The sequence below is a fragment of the Ovis canadensis genome, chromosome Y, assembly GCF_042477335.2.
Source record: "Ovis canadensis isolate MfBH-ARS-UI-01 breed Bighorn chromosome Y, ARS-UI_OviCan_v2, whole genome shotgun sequence".
Taxonomy (NCBI): domain Eukaryota; kingdom Metazoa; phylum Chordata; class Mammalia; order Artiodactyla; family Bovidae; genus Ovis; species Ovis canadensis.
This window is the reverse complement of record NC_091271.1, coordinates 12,166,019-12,187,983: the sequence shown is the minus strand read 5'-3', so window position 1 is coordinate 12,187,983 and position 21,965 is coordinate 12,166,019. Positions and strand designations below refer to the sequence as shown.

The following is a 21,965-nucleotide window of genomic DNA, read 5'->3' as shown; positions in this document are numbered from 1 at the left end:
GATGATATGCCCAGGAAAGTTTTGATCTCCCTATGTGTGGGACCCCTGGGAGTGAGATGCCCCTGGAAAGAAAGCACTTAGGCAACAGAATGAGTCCTCTAGCTGCATCTGGAGGAGGCCAGGGAGGCCATGTGGCCAGACTGGAATCGAGAATGGAATCTGGTGAAATGTCACCAGATTTTGCTGGTGAAACCCCATTAGTGAATCTTCTTACTTGCCCCTGTGGAGGGCAGGCAGTACTGAGATGTTTGCTTCTTGGAGATGGACTGAGCCTGAGCCCTTGAAGGACAGCTGTTGAGCTGAAGAAAGGTGTAAATCTAGGCCTTTCTGGATTTCTCCCCAAATTTTGCACTGTTGCCCCATCCTCCTGGATGACCTGGCAGTAGCCATAGACCTTAGATCTCAGAATTATTTCCAACTCCATGCTCCATCTCAACAGGAAATAGCCATAATTTTTGCTGATTCAAATACTTCACGAGCTGGAACCCTGTAGACCTCCCAGTGTTCCTAGAGTAATTTTGATCGGAGGAGCTAGGGGGAAAAAAGAAAAAAGAACAGAAACAAAGGGAAATAATCAAATGATAGAGAATAGTAATGATTTATCCATTAAGCAAAGTCAAAGGTCTTTAGTTCCTCCTCAAGGGCCATGGAAAACATTCTGAGCAATATCCTGTGAACAGTTATAGAGATGCTAAAGCCCACCCAGGCTGAAATGCATGTACATAGACCACAGAGTAGTTGGAACCAGAGAGTTGATGATGTGGACTCCCAGTATCCTCAGTAACAGACTATAAGTAGAATGCCCCCAAACCGTGGTATGTGATTAGTCATTAAAATCCTTACCTTGATATTTGGGGATTTGGGCCTTTGAAGCACCAAAGACTGCTAGGATACCTTGCCCGGTCCTATAATAAACATGTGCTTTCACTGAAAACCACAGTCAGTTTACTGATTTTACTGCACAGCAGTGAATACACCCAAGTTTGCTTCAGTACCAGTAATGGATGTTAAGAATGTGTGTATAGAAGGGTGATAAATACCTTTTATTTCAGATATCAAGTAGATTTATTGATGTGATTTTTCCATGTAAAAATTCTTTAGGAATGAGGTTTTGCAGGTTTCATGGCTTTGGTTACTATTTCTTTAAGCAGTCTGTATTTTAAGTTGATGCTGAAGTAAACCCTGGTTTAACATGTCCCTTTATTTCCAAGGAGACCAGTAACTTTGTGATGTCACAGTTACCCTTCAGTTGCTTGGAGACCAGTGACTTAGTGATGTCATAGCTTTTTGACTTTGAGAACCACTGCGGTGGTCTAGAGAGTATCTCTCTGTATACCAGCCAAGCAGCATTTGAAGTTACAGTGTGTAGAATCAGACAAATGAGAAAAGTACCTGAAGAAAGATTTCTCTGAGATGGCACATATTTCTTCAGAAATTCAAGCTGGGCCTCCTAAGGCTGAATCAACTGGTTCAGAAACCTCCATTAGATCTCCTTTGTATGGTTATACACTTACTGGGGACTCATTTTTGACATCTATGATTGAAGAATATACTTTTCAGGCTTTGTCTGAGGATCTTGTAATCAAAAGGCCATGCTACACATAGTCTGTCTCTGAAACAGATGAGCTGAATGATTTTCTTTCATTCACATTTCCCCTAAAACTTTGAAATATAGTTGCAAATTATCAGCTTGAATCTATTTGGTGGGATGAGAGTGGCATATAGATAGTGATCAATGAAGAACTTCTTAAGAAAGAGGTCTTGGAAGGCAAGGAGCCTTTCAGAATATTTGAAACCAATAGTATTAAAAGTTTAAAAGCTTAACCTTTATGGGTTTAGTGAAGAGCGGCAAAGTTTTCAAAGATCTGCTTCACTACTGGACTTTCTGGAAGAAGAAAACATCTCTCTTTTGAGCAAGGGATTCCAAAATCTCACTTATTGGCAATATGTAAGATTAAATAACGTGACCTAGAAAGCATATTCATATATGTAGCTAAAATGGAATTTGAAATTGAAATAGAAAATTTTTGAAAAACTTTTAAGTTTTGAAGTTGAGAACACCTGGAGTTTAAATTATTGGACATTTAAAAAAACTTTCCTAGCAACGTGAAACCAGATACAAGCTCTGAAGCTACTTAAAGTATTATTTACTGTATATATACAACATATTTTTAGTTGAGGAACATAACTGTTTCTAACATGTTACCTGCTAAAACTACTAATGGAGGTGTTATATTTGACACTACTTAATTGGTGTTTAAAAGGAATACATTTTTATAGCTTAGCTTTGTCAGTTTTACCTTTGTTCATAAAAAAGCTAAATAATTTAATATTTTGCTTTTAGTTACAGACCTACTGTAAATCAAAATTCAAAACAAACCATTCCCCAACTTTTAGTATGAATGCAAAGAAGAGTTGGGATTAACGATGTGTCTCCAATATTTTCATTAGTTTGTGATAACAAGAATTTAGTTAAAGGAAGGGACAACAAAGATGATCATAACTCTGATTTTCTTCCAGAAATGAGTGGAGAGAGTGCATTTTCAGCCTCCACAAGTTTACATGTGCCTTTCATACAAAAGCCTCATACAAGCCAGATATTTGCTAATACAAGTGCCCTAATCTCCATGTGACTTACCTTCCCCATCAGCAATATCAGTTAGAAAAACAGACCAGTTTGTGGTAGATCAACCTGCTGTTTTAAAAACGTTGAGCATTTTCAATTGGCACTCACATAGCAGGTACACTCAAGTTAATAGCCACGTTGAAGACTTTGCTACTACAACTGCAGTTACTTCTCAAAGCCACATTTTATCTCCATTACAGAGCAGTTATTCTGGACTGATGGTGGAGCCTTCTACCTTTCCAGTAAGGTATAGTGGTAAGTCAGCCCATGACAGCCCTTTCCTATCCTGCAAGAGAGATGCAACTCATGGTCCTCATGGAGTAAGCAAGGAACAAAATCAATGGTTGATCTTAAATATATTTCACTTCGAAATTTTCTGAGCAGAGTCCCTGCTTATTGGACTATCCACACTCTCCTGAAGACTACCTAGAAATATTGGCAATCTCAAATTTGTGGTCATTCCTTCAGATGGCAATGGCAATATCAAGTCATATCACTGCTTTGGTATAGTAACTCCCTTGGACAATACCAAGGTAAGTTCAACGTTCTCATTCTTGCAGCTAATGGACAGTGAAATCTGTCGAATATCTTTGTGGATAAGGGAGTGGTCGACAAAACACACTCTTTTTCTTTCACTGAAACGTTTCACTAAATGTAAGTGAAAATACTATGCTTTAGAGGGGTGAGCACTTTGGAGCCATTGTAAGAGCTATTGAAATTGGAGCTCTTAGTTATCATTTCAAGCCCAAAGTCCAATGGCTTTGTTTTCGATTTCAGGTGTGTTACTATTTAGTCAAATTTGCATGCTTTGAGCATTATCACCTTAAAGTCGATTCCATCTTCCATTCCATTGCCACATACTGATAATCTTTCTCATTCCCTTTTATCTTTTTTTCATATTCTTCTTTGAGTGGCAGGTCCTTCTCAAAAAGAACAAGATTAATTCACTTAGTCCTCTGTGATATCTTGAAAATAAATGGATAAGGACATTCCATATATCATGTTGAAAAGCTACTGTTTGTATTCCTCATGAAAGCATATTATTAACCTATAATTCAATTATCTAACCAAAGGAAGCCTGGTTACATGATCCGTTAACTTGGTGATCAATTCCCAGATGGCTTCGACATACTGGTGCCTTTAATTCTCAAAAGTATAAACAAAATGGCTCGATATATTACGGATACAATGTATATGAATTCTAAGTTTCTTTCCTTTATGTATATACTATGTAATTCGCGGCTAAAACTGCAAAATAATGGAAAGAGTTTCAGACTTTAATTGTAAAATAATGGAAACTGGTTCAGTGGAAACAGTGTGAGACTTTTTATTTTTGGGGGGACGGGGGGCTCCAAAATCACTGCAGATGGTGACTGAAGCGATAAAATTTAAAGATGATTACACTTGGAAGGAAAGTTAGGACCAACCTAGATAGTCTATTGCAAAGCAGAGACATTACTTTGCCAACAAAGGTCCATCAAGTCAAGACTATAGTGTTTCCAGAGGTCATGTATGGATGTGAGAGTTGGACAGTGAAGAAAGATGAGCACAGAATAATTGATGCTTTTGAACTATGGTGTTGGAGAAGACTCTTGAGAGTCCCTTCACCTGTGAGGTTATCCAGCCAGTCCATGCTAAAAAGATCAGCCCTGGGGGTCCTCAGATGGTGGAGGAATAGCACGAGGAGACCACTTTTTCCCTCACAAATTCATCTAAAGAACATTTCAACACTGAGCAAATTCCACAAAACCACTTCTGAATGCTGGCAGAGGTCATCAGGCACCCAGAAAAGCAGACCATTGTCTTCAAAAACAAGTAGGAAAAAATAAAAAAAAAGAAGAAAAAAGAGACAAAGGAGATAGAGAGGGAGCTCCGTCCTGGGAAGGGAATCCCATCCCAGGAAGGTAATCTTAAGAAGAGAGGTTTCCAGTCACCAAGAAACTCTCTCCCTGCCGAGTCTGTGGCAAGCCTTGGAAACACAGAGGGCGACATAACAGGAAGGAAACATAAATAAATAATTAAAACCAACAGATTACAAGCCCAACAGTAACTCCCCCAGCGGAAAAGCAGTTCAGATGCCTGCCTCCACCACTAGCAAGCGGGGACAGGGCAGAGAAGCGCGGGAGGTGTGGGCTGCAGTACTTTTTAAGAACCAGGCGGGAACACCCTGCGCGTAATTAGAATGAACTAACTTGGGCTAGCAAACCAGACTGTGGGATATCTACCAAGTGAAAAGCTTGAACATAAGACGCCACCAGGACCACACAAGAACAAAGGATGGAACAGAAATAGCTGGCTACAGACCATCCCCCAATGGTGACAGGCAGCCAGAGCCATGAGAGCTGGAAGGGGGCAATCACAGCCCTAGAGAGACTTTACCTACCAAACTGCAAGCAGGCTTCTTTGCTAAGACTTCTGGGGGTTCTGGACAGTCACCATCTGCCTCACAAGGGGCGCCAGTGGTACACCCAGAAAACTGAGCAGCAGAGACGGGAAAGGCGATGCGTCGCAGTGACCGTGCTTGCCAAATGCCTGAGCTACTTGGACCTGGGAAGGACAAAAAACGCAGTCCCCAGTGAATCTGCACCTCTGAGGGCTACCTGAGCATCAAACCTGAGTGGCTTAGACCTGGGAGGTGCATGCAGCCTAGGGCCAGCCTCAGACTGTTCCTAGTGGAGCAACGTAGAGCCTGAGCGGTGTGCCCCATGAGCAGGGGAAGGCCCAGTGGGACTTAGACACTGCATGCACAAGCCAGTGTTATTTGTTTGCAGAATCCCTCCCTCCCCACAGCACAACTGAACAAGGGAGCCTGAAAAAAGAAAAAAAAAAGCTGTCCACCACCACTGCCCGCACCCCATGTCAGGACGGAAATCAGATACTGAAGAGACCAACAGACAGAAGAAAAGTGGAGGAAACCACCTTGGAAGTGAGCCACACTGTGCACAACACCATAGAAAGGGCAAGATATATCTTTACTATTTTTATGATCATTTTTTTTCATTCTTCTTTTTTTTTTTTTTTTGCTGATGTTGTTGTGTGGTAGTATTTTCTTCTTTTCTTTTTCTTTTTATTTTTTTAAACTTTTTAAAATATTTAAGTCCTCTATTTCTCCTTTAATTTTTATTTTTATAACCTAGTATTACTTTTCAAAAAAAATGACCCTATTTTTTAAAGCAAAGACCACATATAGTATTTGTGTGGTTGTTGCTGTTTTTCAATAATTCTTGGGCTCCTTCTTCTTCTTCTTCTTCTTCTTCTTCTTCTTCTTCTTCTTCTTCTTCTTCTTCTTCTTCTTCTTCTTCTTCTTCTTTTATTTAATATTGTATTTTTGAAAATCCAAACTCTTCTCTAGATTTTTAACCTTTGCTTTTTGGTATTTGTTGTCAAATTTGTATACTTAAAATTTTACTTGAGAGTGAGATTACTGGCTTGACCACTCTCTCCTCCTGTTGACTCTCCTTTTACTCCACCAGGTGGTCTCTGTCTCTTCCCTCCCTCTTCTTTTCTCTACTCAACTCTGTGAATCTCTCTGTTCCAGATGGTGGAGAACACTTCAGGATCTGGGTACTGGATGGATCTGTCTCTCTCCTTTTCATTTCCCTCTTTTATCCTCCTGGCCACCTCTGTCTACTTCCTCCCTCTCCTCTTCCCTGTATAAATCTGTGAATACCTCTGAGTGGTCCCGACGGTGGAGAGCACATAAGGAAGTGAATGCTGGCTAACTTGCTCTCTCCTCTTTTGATCCCACATCATCTCATTTCAGTCACCTCTAACTACCCCTGCCTCTTTTCTTCTCCATGTAACTCAGTGAACCACTCTGGGTGTCCCTTAACGTGGAGAAACTTTTCATCTTTAACCTAGATGTCTTATCATAATTGCTGAATAGGTGGAGAAGTCTTGACGCTACTATAAATATAAAACTGAAAACTAGAAGCATGAGGCTTAAGTCCAAACCCTGACAACATCAGAGAACTCCTGAATCCAGGAAACATTAATTGATAGGAGCTCATCAAACACCTGCATACCTACACTGAAACCAAGCAACACCCAAGGGCCAAGAAGTTCCAGAGCAAGATATACCATGTAAATTCTCCAGCAACACAGGAACACACCCCTGACCTTCAATATACAGGCAGCTCAAAGTTCCTCCAAAATCATTGACATCTCATAACCCATTACTGGTCACTCCACTGTACTCCAGAGAGAACAAACCCAGCTCCAACACAAGCCTCCCTAACCAGGAAACCTTATCAAGCCACTGATACAACCCCACCCACAGTGAGGAAGCTCCATAATAAAGAGAACTCCACAAATTACCAGAATATAGAAAGGCCACTTCGAACGCAGGAATATAACCAAGATGAGGAGACAGAGGGATACTCACCAGGTAAAGGAACAGGAGATGCCTACAAAACCAAACAAAAGAGGAAGAGATAGGGAATCTACCTGAGAAAGAATTCTGAATATTGATAGTGAAAATGATCCAAAATCTTGAAATCAAAATGGAATCACAGATAAATAGCCTGGAGACAAGGATTGTGAAGATGCAAGGAAGGTTTAACAAGGACCTAGAAGAAATAAAAAAAGAGCCAATATATAATGAATAACACAATAAATGAGATCAGAAACACTCTGGAGGCAACAAACAGTAGAAAAGCGAGACAGAAGATAGGATTAGTGAAATAGAAGATGGAATGGTAGAAATAAATGAATCAGAGAGGAATAAAGAAAAATGAATTAAAAGAAATGAGGACAATCTCAGAGACCTTCAGGACAATATGAAATGCTCCAACATCCGAATTATAGGAGTCCCAGAAGAAGACGACCAAAAGAAAGACCATGAGAAAATCCTTGAAGAGATAATAGTTAAAAACTTCCCTAAAATGGGGAAGGAAATAATCACCCAATTCCAAGAAACCCAGAGAGTTCCAAATAGGATAAACCCAAGGTGAAACACCCCAAGACACACATTAATCAAATTAACAAAGATCAAACACAAAGAAAAATATTAAAAGCAGCAAGGGAAAAACTACAAATAACACACAAGGGGATTCCCATCAGGATGACAGCTGATCTTTCAATAGAAACTCTTCAGCCCACGAGGAAATGGCAAGACATACTTAAAGTGATGAAAGAAAACAACCTACAGACTAAATTACTGTACCCAGTAAGGATCTCATTCAAATACGAAGGAGAATTCAAAAGCTTTACAGACAAGCAAAAGCTGAGAGAATTCAGCACCACCAAACCAGCTCTCCAACAAATCATAAAGGAGATTCTCTAGACAGAAAAGAAAAAAAGGTTGTATAAACCCGAACCCAAAACAATAAAGTAAATTACAAGGGGATCATACCTATCAATAATTACCTTAAACGTAAATGGGTTGAATGCACCAACCAAAAGGCAAAGACTGGCTGAATGGATACCAAAACAAGAGACACATACAGACTGCAAATGAAGGGCTGGAAAAGGATATTCCACGCAAACAGAGACCAAAAGAAAGCAGGAGTAGCAAAACTCATATCTGCAAATAGACTTTAAAACAAAAGCTGTGAAAAGAGACAAAGAAGGCCACTAAATAATGATCAAAGGGTCAATCCAAGAAGAAGATATAACAATTATAAATATATAATGCACCCAACATAGTAGCACCACAATATGTAAGACAAATGTTAACAAGTATGAAAGGGGAAATTAACAATAACACAATAACAGTGGAAGACTTTAATGCCCTACTCACACCTATGGTAAGATTAAATAAAAGAAAATTAACAAGGAAACACAAACTTTAAATGATACAATATACCAGTTAGACCTAATTGATATCTATAGAACAATTCACCCGAAAAAAATGAATTTCACTTTTTTTCTCAAGTGCTCATGGAACCTTCTCCAGGATCACATCGTGGGCATAAATCTAGCCTTGATAAATTTAAAAAAAATCAAAATCATTCCAATCATCTTTTCTGAACATAATACATTAAGATTAGATGTCAACTACAGGAGAAAAACTATTAAAAATTCCAACATATGGAGGTTGAAAAACACACTTCTGAATAACCAACAAATCACAGAAGAAATCAAAAAAGAAATCAAAATATGCATAAAAATGGATGAAAATGAAAACACAACAACCCAAAACCTGTGGGATACTATAAAAGCAGTGCTAAGAGGAAAGTTCATAGCAACACAGGCATACCTCAAGAAACAAGAAAAAAAGTCAAATAAACAACCTAACTCTACACCTAAGGAAACTAGAAAAGGCAGAAATGGAGAGCCCCAGAGTTAGTGGAAGGAAAGGAATCTTAAAAATTAGGGCAGAAATAAATGCAAAAGAAACAAAAGAGACCATAGCAAAAATCAACAAAGCCTAAAGCTGGTTCTTTGAAAGGATAAACAAAATTGACAAATCATTAGCCAGACTCATCAAGAAACAAAGAGAGAAAAATCAAATCAATAAAATTAGAAATGAAAATGGAGAGATCACAACAGGCAACACAGAATACAAAGGATCATAAGAGATATTATCAGCAATTATATGCCAATAAAATGGACAACGTGGAAGAAATGGACAAATTCTTGGAAAAATACAACTTTCCAAAACTGAAGCAGGAAGAAATAGAAAATCTTAACAGACCCATCACAAGCACGGAAATTGAAACTGTAATCAGAAATCTTCCAGCAAACAAAAGCCCAGGTCCAGATGCCTTCACAGCTGAATTCTACCAAAAATTTCAAGAAGAGCTAACACCTATCCTACTCAAACTGTCCCAGAAAATTGCAGAGGAAGGTAAACTTCCAAACCCATTCTATGTGGCCACCATCACCCTAATACCAAAACCTGAAAAAGATGCCACAAAAAAAGAAAATTATAGGCCAATATCACTGATGAACATAGATGCAAAAATCCTCAACAAAAGTCTAGCAATCAGAATCCAACAACACATTAAAAAGATCATACACCATGACCAAGTGGGCTTTATCCCAGGGATGCAAGGACTCTTCAATATCCGTAAATCAATCAGTGCAATTTATCACAGTAACAAATTGAAAAATAAAAGACATATGGTTATCTCAATAGATGCAGAGAAGGCCTTTGACAAAATTCAACATCCATTTATGATAAAAAAAACTCTCGAGAAAGCAGGAATAGAAGGAACATACCTCCATATAATAAAAGCTATATATGACAAACCCACAGCAAACATTATCCTCAATGGTGAAAAATTGAAAGCATTTCCCCTAAAGTCAGGAACAAGACAAGGCTGCCCACTTTCACCGCTACTATTCAACATAGTTCTGGAAGTTTTGGCCATAGCAATCAGAACAGAAAAAGAAATAAAAGGAATCCAAATTGGAAAAGAAGAAGTAAAACTCTCACTGTTTGCAGATGACATGATCCTCTACATAGAAAACCCTAAAGACTCCCCCAGGAAATTACAAAAGCTGATCAATGAATATAGTAAATTTGAAGAATATAAAATCAACATGCAGAAATCCCTTGCATTCCTATATGCTAATAATGAGAAAGTAGAAAAATAAATTAAGGAACCAATTCCATTCACCATTGAACGAAAAGAATATAATGCTTAGGAATATATATACCTAAAGAAACTCAAGACCTATATATGGAAAACTATAAAACACCAATGAAAGAAATCAAAGAGGACACTAATAGATGGAGACATATACCATGTTCATGAATTGAAAGAATCAATATAGTGAAAATGAGTATAGTACCCAAAGCAATCTACAGAGTCAATGCAATCCCTTTCAAGCTACCAGCGGTAGCCAAAGCAATCTTGAGAAAGAAGAATGGAACTGGAGGAATCAACCTGCCTGACTTTAGGCTCTACTACAAGGCCACAGTCATCAAGACAGTATGGTACTGGCACAAAGACAGAAATATACATCAAAAGGAACTAAATAGAAAGCCCAGAGATAAATCCACACACCTATGGGCACCTTATCTTTGACAAAGGAGGCAAGAATATACAATGGAGTAAAGAGGATCTCTTTAACAAGTGGTTTTGGGAAAACTGGCCAACCACTTGTAAAATAATTAAACTAGATCACTTTCTAACACCACACACAAAAATAAACTCAAAATGGATTAAAGATCTAAACATAAGACCAGAAACTATAAAACTGCTAGCGGAGAACATAGGCTAAACACTCTCCGTCATAAATCACAGCTGGATCCACCTCCCAGAATCCTGGAAATAAAAGCAAAAATAAACAAATGGGATCTAATTAAAATTAAAAGCTTCTGCACAACAAAGCAAACTATAAGCAAGGTGAAAAGACAGCCTTATGATTGGGAGAAAATAATAGCAAACGAAGCAACTGACAAACAACTAATCTCAAAAATATACAGGCAACTGATGCAACTCAATTCCGGAAAAATAAACGACCCAATCAAAAAATGGACCAAAGTACTAAATAGATATTTCTCCAAAGAAGACATACGGATGGCTAACAAACTCATGAAAAGATGCTCAACATCATTCATTATTAGAGAAATGCAAATCAAGATCACAATGAGGTACCATTTCACACCAATCAGAATGGCTGTGATCCAAAAGTCTGCAAGCAATAAATGCTGGAGAGGGTGTGGAGAAAAAGGGAACCCTCTTACATTGTTGGTGGGACTGCAAACTAGTACAGCCACTATGGAGAACACTGGAGATTCCTTTAAAAATTGCAAATAGAACTGCCTTATGACCCAGCAATCCCACTTCTGAGCATGCACACCAAGGAAACCAGAGTAGAAAGAGACACGTGTACCCCAGTGTTCATCGCAGCACTGTTTATAATAGCCAGGACATGGAAACAACCTAAATGTCCATCAGTAGATGAATGGATATGAAAGCTCTGGTACGTATACACAATGGAGTATTTCTCAGCCATTAAAAATAATGGATTTGAATTAGTTCTAATGAGATGAATGAAACTGGAGTCGATTATACAGAGTGAAGTAAGCCAGAAAGAAATTCTCCAATACAGCATACTAACACATATATATGAAATTTATAAAGATGGTAATGATGACCCTATATGCAAGACCGCTTAGAGACACTGATGTGTGGAGCGGACTTCTGAACTCTGAGGGAGAGGGAGAGGGAGAGGGAGAGGGAGAGGGAGAGGGAGAGGGAGAGGGTGGGATGATTTGGAAGCATGACATTGAAACATGTATACTATCATGTAAGGAAGGAACTGCCAGTCTATGCAGTTTGATGCAGGATACAGTATGCTTGGGACTGGTGCACAGGTATGATCCGGAGAGATGTTGTGTGGTGAGAGGTAGGAGGGGTGTCCATGTTTGGAAACTCATGTATATCTTTGGTGGATTCATGTCAATGTATGGCAAAACCAATACAGTATTGTAAAGTAAAATAAAGTAAAAATTAAAAAATTAATTTTAAAAAAAGAGAAAAAAAGAAATATTGTAACAGTCTGTACAAGTGGCAAAAATCAAAGAAACCAAACTGTCCTCGGTAAAGGTAAAACTTCATGTATAAGCAAAAGCACAGTGTGCAATTGCCAAAGTGATTGAAAGGCAAAGAATATTCTCAGCAGGATCATGGCCTGCATGGCCTGTCCCAGGAAGACCCCGGTAGGTACAGCTTTCAGAGTGTGAGTCTCCAAGTATATAAAACAATAAATAAAAAGATCAGCCCTGAAAATACTATGGAAGGAATGTTGATGAAGCTGAAATTCCAGTACTTTTGCCACTTCATGCGAAGAGTTGACTCATTGGGAAAGAATGCTGGGAGGCTTTGGGCAGGAGGGAAAGGGTATGACGGAGGATGAGATGGCTGGATGGCATCACAGACTCAACGGAAGTGAGATTGAATGAACTCTTGGAGTTGGTGATGGACAGGGAGGCCTGGCTTGCTGCGATTCATGGGGTCGCAAAACTCCAACAAAACTGACTGGACTGAACTGAACCGAACTGAACTGAAAATTGTAAAAGTAAAAGCAAAACTTTAAGTGAGGTAATTACAGCAAAAATTGGGGCCAAAAGTAGAAATGTTTATGGGAGAACTTTAGAGGATGAAACTGGATGCTTAAAACATAACCAACAAAAAAGTAACTGTAGGGCCTAATGAAGTAAAAGTGACTTCCATATTGTTACCCTGCATTATTCTTGCTTTAGAAAACCACAGAATAGTCTTCCATGAACAATATTCTAAGATCCCATGAGATGCAGACTAAAGTTATATATTTTATTTTATTTTTTAATTTTTATTTTTACTTTATTTCACTTTATAATACTGTATTGGTTTTGCCATACATTGACATGAATCCACCACAGGTGTACATGCGATCCCAAACATGAATCCCCCTCCCACCTCCCTCCCCACAACATCCCTCTGGGTCATCCACGTGCACCAGCCCCAAGCATGCTGTATCCTGCATTGCACATAGACTGGTGATTCGATTCTTACATGATAGTATACATGTTTCAATGCCATTCTTCTAAATCATCCCACCCTCTCCCTCTCCCTCGAGTCCAAAAGACCGCTATACACATCTGTCTTTTTGCTGTCTTGCATACAGGGTCATCATTACCATCTTTCTAAATTCCATATATATGTGTCAGTATACTGTATTGGTGTTTTTCTTTCTGGCTTACTTCACTCTGTATAATAGCTCCAGTTTTATCCATCTCATTAGAACTGATTCAAATGCATTATTTTTAATGGCTGAGAAATACTCCATTGTGTATGTGTACCACAGCTTTCTTATCCATTCATCTGCTGATGAACATGTAGGTTGTTTCCATGTCCTGGCTATTATAAACAGTGCTGCGATGAACACTGGGGTACATGTGTCTCTTTCTACTCTGGTTTCCTCGGTGTGTATGCCCAGAAGTGGGATTGCTGGGTCATAAGGCAGTTCTATTCGCAATTTTTTAACGAATCTCCACACTGTTTTCCATAGTGGCTGTACTACTTTGCATTCCCACCAACAGTGTAGGAGGGTTCCCTTTTCTCCACACCCTCTCCAGCATTTATTGCTTGCAGATTTTTGGATCGCAGACATTCTGACTGGTGTGAAGTGATACCTCATTGTGGTTTTGAGACAGTCTTCTGAATGGGAGAAAATAATAGCAAATGAAACAACTGACAAACAACTAAACACAAAAATATACAAGCAACTTATGCAACTCAATTCCAGAAAAATAAATGACCCAATAAAAAAAATGGGCCAAAGAACTAAATAGACATTTCTCCAAAGAAGACATACGGATAGCTAACAAACACATGAGAAGAAGTTATATATTTTAAAACATTCTGACTTAAAATGCACTAGAGTGAAATCATTCAAATACAAAATAACTTTCTACCCTAAGCCTAAAAACAAATAACAGAGTACTCTGTGAAGTTCATAGGAGTCCTTCTGTGAGTCCTTGGTTTTCAGTTTCCTTTCACGATTGTGTTTTGAGCATATAAGACTGAGACTGTGCTTGTGTGTGTTCACACAGCACATTAAGAATGTGTATGTGAGTTCATGTCTAGGTTCTCCTGTGGACTTTTATGCTAGGGATTTCGGCTGAAGTATTGGCTAATTCAAAAATATAAAGAGGCACAAATGCCTGCTTTCATTTTTCAAAGTGAAAGACAACTGGATGAGTTTAAGAGGTTTAAAGTATTTCAATAATAACCAAGCTACTCCACCCTGACATTGTTACAGACTATGGTACACTCCCAATAAACCAACAAAAATTAAGTGGGACCTTCTGCTCAGTTCAGTTCAGACGCTCAGTCGTGTCCGATTCTTTGCAACACCGTGGATTGCAACACACCTGTCCATCACCAACTCCTGGAGTTTACTCAGACACACGTTCATCAAGTCAGTGATGCCACCCAGCCATCACATCGTCTGTCGTCCCCTTCTCCTCCTGCCCCCAATCCCTCCCAGCATCAGAGTTTTTTTCAAATGAGTCAACTCTTCGCATGAGGTGGCCAAAGTCCTGGAGTTTCAGCTTTCGCATCATTCCTTCCAAAGAAATCCCAGGGTTTATCTCCTTCAGAATGGACTAGTTGGATCTCCTTGCAGTCCAAGGGACTCTCAAGAGTCTTCTCCAACACCACAGTTAAAAAGCATCAATTCTTCAGCGCTCAGCCTTCTTCACAGTCCAACTCTCACATTCATACATAACCACAGGAAAACTCATAGCCTTGACTAGACGGACATTAGTCGGCAAAGTAATGTGTCTGCTTTTGAATTTGCTGTCTAGGGTGGTCATAACTTTTCTTCCAAGGAGTAAGCGTCTTAATTTCATGGCTGCAGTCAATATCTGCAGTGATTTTGGAGCCCAAAAAATAATGTCTGACATTGTTTCCCGTGTTTACCCATCTATTTGACATGAAATGATGGGACTGGATGCCATGATCTTCATTTTCTGAATGTTGACCTTTAAGCCAATTTTTTCATGCTCCACTTTCGCTTTTATCAAGAGGCTTTTTAGTTCCTCTTCACTTTCTGCCTTTACGGTGGTGTCATCTGCATATCTGAGATTACTGATATTTCTCCAGGCAATCTTGATTACAGCTTGTGTTTCTTCCAGTCCAGCGTTTCTCATGATGTACTCTTAGATGTTAGTTATGTCTGGCAATAGCAAAACACACACCCGCTAATATGGCAGTACCAGAGAAGGCTAACTATATGCCTGGAGTTTCAACCAGGCCTTCCTATAATAGGATACTATCTTCCTACGGGAGGCTGCACACTCACTGATAACAAAAAACACTCATAGTAATCAAAAATCTAAGGATGCAATCTCTAATTCTGTTCCCACATGGTAGACCTTGTTTTTCCCCTTCCCAAGAGTATCAGAGAGACAGTTAAAATAGAAGTAAGTTATAACATGGCCCACATACTTCTTACATAATATCTTAAATTTCCAAGTCCTACCAAACTGCTAAGATGATGACAATACAGGACTTTTGGATTCAACTCTGTGCAGCAATCATCATATAATAATTTTATGAATATTTGAGATGCACTGATAGTGCAAATATATAAAGCCTAAAGTCTTGAGATCTGATTCAAAGAGGAAAACTGTGTACTCCATGTCCTCAGTTTTATGGGACTTTCACATGCATTCACACATTTCCACAGTCCTCAACCTTTATCTGAAGTTAAAACCTGACATTAAGTGAAGAGGAATGGTCTATTCACAGAGGGCCAGCAGAAACGTCAAAATGGATACAGTCTCCTACATACTTCCATGCTCAGTAATATAACCCCTTGTAAGCATTCCTAAGGGCAACTAGGGGAAAAACCTCAAAGATGCTTCTCCCTAGATTAGAGAGGTTGATTGAGAAGCTATAAGCTTGTTTCACTCTCACCTCATCCTTAAAATCACATACCATGCCTGTTAAGACATGAGAAGATGGGCAGCTCTAGCAGATATTTACAGACAATGCCTGTTTCTGCCTAAGGCTAAGGTTGTAGATCCAAGTGACAGGTGGGATAAGGGTTCCATCTCAGAATACCATATGACACCGCAGGTTTTCTCCTCCTCTGGGAAGCTTTAAAAAGACATTGTGGGAAGTAAAATATGAGGGAGGAAATCAAGGACACTGAAAAGAGCTGTGTTCTTTTAATTGTCCTGAATCTCACTTATCATTCCATTTCCAATGACAGACATTACATGCAATCTGAACCACCTCCCAAACTCTGCCAGTTCTAATTTTTTGATGTTCAGTCACTCAGACTTGTCAGACTCTTGTGACTCCAGGTATACCAGGAACCCTGGGCTCACCTGCCCTTCAAATATCCCAGAGTTTTCTTCAAAGCCTAGAAATTTGTGTCAGTGATACTTTGCAGCCATCTTGTCCTCTGTTGTTCCCTTCTCCTGCACCCAAGTTTTCCCAGTATCAGCTTCCTCCCAGCGATTTTGCTCTTGGCCTCAGGAGAGCAATATATTGGCTCTTCATGTGCAGCATCAGTCCTTCTGAAAATGCTCAGAAATTATTTCCTTCGTGCTTTACCCGTTTAAACCCCATGCTCACCGTAGATGTCTCGCATATCTTCTCCAACCCTACTGTTGTAAAGCATCATATTTGGCAGTCAGATCTTGGGTTCCTGCTCACTCCTCCATACATTACTCCTGAAATTCAACTTTGACTATTCAGGTCTTGTTCAATAACCTCTCAGTTTTGTAATAGGTTTACTAGTTTGGTCATATATTTTCATCCAAGTGGCAAGTGCCTTTAATTTCACGGCTGCCATCACATCACACAGTCATACCGGATGTTAAGAAAGTGAAAACTTCCACTAATTCAACTGTTTCCCATCGAAATATCTCAAACTGATGGGAACAGATTCCATGTTTTTTTGGTGTGTGTGTTTGTTTGTTTTTGCACTGAGTTTTAATCCAGCTTTTTCAATCTCCCCTTTCACCTTCATCAGAAGTCTCTTAATTCCTAGTGTTTTTCAGCCATTTGTGTGTTGTCATCTTGTAACTAAGGTTATTCATACTTCTCAGAGTTATTTTGTTTCCAGCTTCAATTTCTATCAGCAAGTTACTTTCCATGAAATACTCTGCACAGAAGTCAAATAAGCTGGATGACAATATATCTCCTTGATGTATTTCCTTCCCTATTTTGTACTAGTTCATTATTCCTTGTCTAATTACAACGGCTGTGTCTTGACCTGCCTGCACGCTTCTATGGAAACAGCTATGGTGGTCTGGTATTCATATCTCTTTAAAATTTTTCCACAATATATTATGGCCTTCACCGTCAAAGGGCTTCCCTAGTGGCTCAGATGATAAAGCATCTGCCTGCAATAGGGCAGGACCATTTTGGTACTCGGGTCTGGAAGATTCCCGAGAGAAGGAAATGGTAGCCTATAGTCCATGGGTCGGAAAGAGTCGGACACTACTGAATGACCTCATTTTCACACACAGTCTAAGCCAGTAACAGAGACAATTAAATAGATGTAGATGACTTGATGAAACCCTCTTCTGTTTTCTATGATTAAATTCCAATTAAGGTTTACCTATTAAGATTACATGAGTATGACTAAATATACCTGCCTGTTCTTATTTATTTATTTATTTATTTGTCTCTCTTTTTCAAGCTACCATCTACATACTGCTACATTCCTGGACACTTGCCACCTTCTTTTACAAGAATTAAATTATGCCCATGGCAGTCTCTGACATTTGACATCCTCTTAAAACAGTTTTCAGGACAGAAATAAGGAATCTGTGTTCTAAGAAAATGTCAGGTCAGTTTTATAAATAAGTAGATATTTTCAGGAACTGATTTTGACACCAATTCCTGCACCACCTCTTATCTGGAAAAGAACTATGTTTCCTCAAGCTGAAGACAATTCCTCATTAGCAGAAATTTCAGGAAAAATTAATGTGCTTATCTTCATGTTCAAGTCAGTGATGTACCAATTGTGTGAGTACATATGTAACCTCCCATCAAAAAGATTAATTCATGTCAAGTAATGTGTGTTGTTTTACCGGCATGTCTAAAGGAATTACCTAGTTTGCCTAGAAAGAAAATCAGAACTTCCGATTTGGCAGAAAATAAAAGAGCACATTGAGTACAACTCTCTTCATGGAGGAATCACAAATAATCCTTCTATAAAGGGAACATTCCTCCAGAATATCAAATGTATATTAGCAGAAGACCTTACTCAACAGAGAAGACTATATGAAAATTAGACATAATTGGGAAGAATGGATGGAAGATGGGAGAAGGAGGATGAGAGGAAGAGAACCAATCCTGTGACCTGGGGTGGGAGATGGAGAAATAAGGAATAGACTGAGGATTCAGGTAAGTCACCTCACTAAGCTTAAATTACTTTTGACTGAAAGGAAGCAAGGTCAAGAAGCTGATGGCTTTTAGTTTGTCTAGAGTGAGAATCAGAGAATGTGTGGTGTGGTCTTGCATCCCCCAAGCTGCAGTGCAGGTGAACTAGTGTGCATAAGGCCTGGAAGATGAAACATGGGGTTGGAAAGCCAACCTGGGAGGGAAGCACTTTTGACTCTGTGGAGACGGAATGATGGATCTGTGAAGACCAAGTGTGTAGAAAGGAATGCCTTTTCAAAAATCTAACAAAGAAGTAGGACCTTAGGGCACAGTCACACAGCAAGGCGGTGACAGTATTGAATTTTCTCCTCTTGACACATGCTAAGACCTACTATCAGGCAATATAAAAATACTAGCCAGAACTACCAGTCATGCTTCTACCACCACAAGCTAGAAGAGTTGGATACTAAGACATTTTAAGTGTAACAAATTTAAGTTTTAAGTTCCCCTAGAAACTTGAATGGAGAAGGCAATGGCACCCCACTCCAGTACTCTTGCCTGGAAAATCCCATGGACAGAGGAGCCTGGTGGGCTATAATCCATGGAGTCGCTAAGAATCGGACATGACTGAGCGACTTCACTTTCACTTTTCACTTTCATGCATTGAAAAAGGAAATGGCAACCCACTCCAATGTTTTTGCCTGGAGAATCCCAGGGACGGGGGAGCCTGGTGGGCTGCCATCTATGGGGTCGCACTGAGTCGGACACGACTGAAGTGACTTAGCAGCACCAGCTTGGAACCAGAGAGAAATCCTGAAGCTACTTAAAGTGGTATTTGGTGTAGAAATAGAATGTATTGTTACATGAGGAGCAAAATAAATTCGAATAGGTAAGTATTTAAAACTATTAGTAGAGGTGTATTATTTGATGCTATTATATTTGTATGTTTTAAAGGATCAATATTTCCTAAACTGCAACTGGCAGGCATGGTTCCCAGTGTCAATAATCACTGATACATCCTCAATCTCTGAAGGTCAACTCATCAGCCATCTTAATTATATGAAAGTCATACTAATTACAACTGATCTACCAAATAGGAGCCTGATCATGAAGGATAATGAAGATTAAAATTTATGTTGGTGATGCCAACAAATTCTTGCATTTCTTTTATTTCAATATTAAATTTTCATGTTCACCTAGATAGTTACATTTTATATTCTGAAATATTTCAGAGGAACATGAGGCTTTATCTCAATGTCTGTCTATTTCATTGTGCATTTATATATACACTTGGGCTTTTGAATGGTTATCTGACACTAAATTTGTCCATTCCAGTGAATTTTTATTCGCTGATTCCTGAAAGTCTGAAGTTCACACTTGTCATCTTCTGTTTGACAACTCTCAATTTACCTTCTTTCATGAACCTAACATTCTGGGTTCCTATGAAATAACACTCTCTACAGCATCAAACTTTACTTTTATCCATAGTCATATCCACAATTAGGTATTGTTTTTCCTTTGGCTCCATTTCTTCCTCTTTAATGATTTCCAGAAGCATATAGGGCATCAAACAACCTGGACAGTTCACCTTTCGGCCTCCTATCTTTTTGGTTTTTCATATTGTTCAATATTGTTCATATTGTTCATTGTTTCAAAGCAAGAATACTGAAGGGGTTTTCCATTTCCCTTCTCCAATGGACCACGTTGTGCCAGAATTCCCCACCATGTCCAATCCATCCTGGGTGGCCCACCATGGCATGTTTCATAGTTTCATTGAGGTAGACTAGGCTGTGATCCATATGATCAGCTTGGTTAGTTTTCTGTGATTGTGGACTTCATTCTGTCTGCTATTTGTTCCCTAAAGATAAGAGGTTTATGGAAACTTCCTAATGGAATAGACAGACTATGAGTGAATCTGGGTCCTGTTTTGATATATGGGGCCATATTCAATAAACCTTTAATCCAATTTACTCTTGATAGGTGTGGCTACGTTCAGGCCCTGTTGTTTGAACTGAGGATTAACTATGGTATGAATAATGAAAGTAATTGGGACCTTCTTCAAAAGTACATGAGCAAGCACTCTTGTATTCAGGGCCTATCACCCTGCTGCATCCCATTCATGGACCATGCCTCTTCTGGAGACTCCTGGACAGTCACAGGTAAGTCTGGCTCAGTCTCCTGTGGGAACACTGCTCTTACTTTTGCCTCCTGGTGAATACAAGGTTTTGTTTGTGCCCTCAAACTGTCTGTTTCAGACCTGTGGAAATTCTGTAATCAAATCCAACTGGCCTATAAGGTCAAATACCTTGCACGTTCTCAGTCCCATTGCCAGATCCCCAGGTTGAGCAATTGGTAGTAGTCCTAAAACTTCCTTACCTGTACAAGAATTTCTTAAGAATAATTATGCTGAAATGTGTGGATTGTGCACTAGGCCACTTTTTGGTGGGTTACCTCCTCTGAGAGCGCTTATGTCACAAACTGCATGAACAAGGTCTGTAGCAGACAGACCACTTCCCTGTCAGGCCATTGCTGACCCATACCTCTGCAGGAGAAACTCAATCACTGAAAAGCAGCTCTGACTCTGTCTTTTTTGGATCCCTGGTTATAGGTGCACAAAAGTTTTAATGAGCAATCTCACCTTGGCTGGTAGGTATTAATTCTAAATGCAAATTCACCCCTCCTACGGTCTTGTTTTGACTTTTCCTTTGCCTTGGACACGATTTTTTTGTGTGTGTTTTGTTTTGTTTATTTGCTTTGTTTTGCTTTTTTGGTGGAGTCCAACATTTTCCTGTCAATGGTCATTCAGTAACAAGCTATAATTTTGCAGCTCTCACAGGAAAAGAGGAGTTCACACCCTCTTCTTTGCCATCTTCACTTCCTCACAGGCACAAACTGGCAAAGGGGGAAATCCCTATATCCCAACTCTGCACGTTCTTCACCTTTCTGCACTGTCACATAGGCTGGAAGCCCATGGACAGAGCCAAGGTCACCTCCTCTCTTCTAGGATGCCTGTGCCTTCACAGTGAATGACCCTACCTTATCATGACATTTCTCTCACATGCTGAAATTGTTTGCGACATGCAGAGAGTGAGTTGTGCCCCTTGATGGGCTGACCTGAGGCACCACAAGGAAAACGTCTCCAGTGCAGTAGCTTATTTCCCGTTCTTCCTCTTTCCAGTCTCTTCTCTTTTCTGAAGGACCTTCACCTTTTCACAGACTTGGATCCATTTATACCCATCATTTCAACAGGCCAGCCCAATTCTCATAGACTGAGAGGTCCACAGGCTATGTTTTAAATGCCCCATATCACTGGGTTTGCACTAGATGAGTCCTCAAGCCTTCCATATCCTTTTCCTGGTAAACACACACACACACATCAACACTGCAGAAACTGTGAGCTTCTTTGTGCCTCTTGATGTAAATCAAAATTTGTGAACACACTCCTGAGTTGTCACTGGCCAACCTTTCCTCATTCCTGTCTTGAACAAGACCACCTCAGAGATGCATGGACTAGTGTCCCACACTCTGTGGATGCCTGATGCAACCTCCTGCTT

General features: G+C 39.5%; 1 pseudogene; it reads left to right on the top strand.

Annotated features, from left to right (window-relative positions):
- The first annotated feature begins 1,413 nt into the window (after positions 1-1,413).
- LOC138431309 (heat shock transcription factor, Y-linked-like) lies at positions 1,414-20,767 on the top strand (annotated as a pseudogene).
- The last annotated feature ends 1,198 nt before the right edge of the window (positions 20,768-21,965 follow it).